Below are 2986 nucleotides of genomic sequence, written 5' to 3'. Positions count from 1 at the left end.
AGATTAGCTTATTCCAACCCATTATTGATTGTATGGACAATAAGCTTGAAGGGTGGAAGGCGAGAGCTCTCTCTCTCAAGGAGGCATGTGATGGCTCAAGTTGTTTTGGGTATTGTCCCTTACTACTCAATGCAATCCACTCTTCTCCCAAAAAGTGTGTATGCGATGCAATTGACAAGAGAGTCTGAAGTTTTTTATGGGGAAACACAACGAACCAGAGGAAATGCCATCTCATATGTTGGGATCAAGTCACAACTTGTTATATCGAAAGGGTCCTTTTTAGAGATTAGCCCTCGCAGGCTTCAGGTCTCCCCATCCATCTAAGAGTTAAAACTGAGCAATATACTTGCATAGGCAGCTTAGTTGGTCACATGTGTGAAGTTTGGGAACAATGATCCGGGATTGAGTTTCACCAGCGGTAGTGTGGGAGTAACCTCTCAAAGTGAAAGGGGCTCCTTGTGCGAAATAAGCAAATGTCTAATCTCTGTGTTCAGTTGAGGAGCAGTTATGCCATGGACCCGTTCCACCTTGCAAGGGGGAATATACTGAATGTTCACAATTTATATCGTGAACATTCAGTATGTAAATTGTGAACATTTAGTATATAAAATCGTGAACATTTAATATGTAAATTGTCAATATTTAGTATAAATTGTTTTGAACATTCAGTATGTAAATTATGAACATTCAGTATATAAATTGTGTATTTTTGGACCCGGGTCCACCGAATAATTTGTCTTAGCTGAGTTACCATGATTAACATCCTCCCAGATGCTCCGTCCGACTAGTGAATAGAGGCCCTTTGGGATGGGATTCAACCTTTTGGAAACAACAAAAATGAGCAGCATGCCAAAATAAAAACTTCTCTTAAAATTTATTATTGTTTTCATTATTTATTTATTTATTTATATTTGTAACGGATGTGGAGACAACCCCTTATCTGATTTGCTATATATTCCCCAATTCTGCTGCGAGGGGACACCCCTTTCTCTTCCTCTTCAATTCAAAGATTCCCTTTGTTTGATAAGATCAAAGTAAAGGTTTCTCGTATTCCTTTATTTTATTCATTCTGTTTACGGATTGCTGGACCCGTATCGGTATACTTCCTCTTCACGCACAGGTAACTTCTCTTATCGTCTCAAAATGGGATCTGCTTGGTTTCTTGACATTGCGTTGATTAATGCGTTTTCTTTTCTTGAATGCTACGGGTTCGATTGAGGCTTTATTGGCCTCTGTGATGTGAAGATGCTAAGATTTTTACTTTATTTTGGGTCTGATTTGCTTCATCCGTAGTTTGATTTCCTTTTCCAAACACTAATTCCTTTATTTGTTATTGATCTTGCTTAGATTTTTTTATTTTCCACCTATTAATTGAGCCTTCTTAGGTACTTTATTTGTTGTTGATCTTGCTTAGATTTAGTCATTGTGATAATGTGATGTATATAGTACCTATTAATTGCACCTTCTTAGGTTCTATTTTTAGTTAAATATTTGTTTCTCAGTTAATTCTTGACTGCTTACATGAAGGGATGCGAGAATAGAGAGACAAGTGTTCACATGCAAGGAAACCAACAAGTGCGGCTGGGTAATGGAAACTTGGATAGTCTTTAATTATTCTCAGTATTTGTAATTTCTTTAAATTATTTTCTTTCCCATTATAAGCTTTCAATATTTTTGCAAATTCCCTATTTCCTTTATATTCCTATTTAAACAAGATTTTGTTGAGGAAAGCAACTTTGATATTGTAAAGTCTGAGTTTGTCATGTATCATTGTATTGTTTGCATTTCTTCCTGTCTTCTCTTGTTAAACTTTGTCCTGTATCAAAGACCATTAAGTTCCTAGGAGACAGTGACATGATCCTCTTATTCCTCTCTATTCTTTAGGACCCAAAATGGAAACAACTGTGCGGGTAGCAACCAATGCATTTGCAGTGACTACAGAATGGACGACCTTCGCGCAGCTTTTCAAGCATTTGGAGAGAATGTTAACCTTGAGTTTCAAGAAATTTTTAGTGTTCTTGCCAACATAAGCCTAAGGCTTGATGGTAGTGGAGTGACATCAACCGTCAACCTTGGGAAGGACCAACTACCTGTCTATTTGTTGAGATAGCTCATGGGATATTGTTGCAGAATGATCCTCCACTTGTAATGATTAATGTTAGTTATGATTCTAAAGACAAAGTTGTTGAGGATAATGGAGACATAGATAATCAATGAAAGCTTCATTTCTTGAACCTACAGCAACATGTTCGAAAAGGTGTGCAATATTTTCATTAATAGTGGGAGTTGTGGCAATTGTGCAGCATCTTGGACTACCCACGAAACCAGTTCCTAAGCTTATAAGTTGGGATGGAACAATAAAGGGCAATTCATTGGTTATGGAAATTTGTCATGTTCCAATATCCATTGGAAAGAGTTAGAAAGATTCTGTGATATGCAAAGTGGTTGATACAAATGCTTGTCATATTTTGCTTGGAAAATCGTGGCAAATTGGCGCAGGCACCATTTACCAAAAACAAAAGTTGTAATTCCATCTGGATCTTGGGGTGACAAGTAAGAACACTTACACCAAAAATGAAATGCTTGAGGAAGATAAGAACCCAAACAAGATGGAGACTTGGAGCATGTATTTCAACACAACTCCTTGGCTTGAAGGTATGCTAGATCTACTACAAAATCCTCTTGTCCTCTATAAAGTTGATTTGAGTGGTTACCCCTATGTGAAAGATCTGAACACGTATGGTAGATGACATTCAAGATACAAGACAACTGCAAATTGTTAGTTATGTCATTTAAACTTATCAAATGTTTCAAACACTTTCATGAGGCTAGTAAACCTAGTGTTAAAGCCATTTGTTGACGAGTCTTTCCAATTGATGAAGGGCAATAAATGAAATTGTATGCAATAGTATGATCAAGGAAATACTAAATAAAAACTTGAGGAAGAGTTCTTCTCATGCAAGGGGGGGGGGGGGGGGGGGGGGGG

At 37.3% G+C, this 2986-nt stretch overlaps 1 long non-coding RNA gene across 11 annotated transcripts in view; it reads left to right on the top strand.

The window, feature by feature from the left end:
- Positions 1-986: 986 nt before the first annotated feature.
- LOC116019957 overlaps positions 987-2986 on the top strand; it is a 29111-nt gene continuing 27111 nt past the window's right edge. For 10 of the 11 annotated variants that reach the window (XR_004098787.1, XR_004098785.1, XR_004098784.1 and 7 more), the window contains exons 1-3: positions 987-1120; positions 1528-1585; positions 1885-2655. This is a non-coding gene — a long non-coding RNA (uncharacterized LOC116019957). The remainder of the gene's footprint in view (positions 1121-1527; positions 1586-1884; positions 2656-2986) is intronic. The other variant, XR_004098794.1, reaches the window with a different exon arrangement.

The sequence above is a fragment of the Ipomoea triloba genome, chromosome 5 (genome assembly GCF_003576645.1).
Source record: "Ipomoea triloba cultivar NCNSP0323 chromosome 5, ASM357664v1".
In the NCBI taxonomy this organism is placed as follows: Eukaryota; Viridiplantae; Streptophyta; class Magnoliopsida; order Solanales; family Convolvulaceae; genus Ipomoea; species Ipomoea triloba.
Note: the sequence above shows the minus strand (reverse complement) of the source record. Positions and strands in the feature narration are given on the sequence as shown.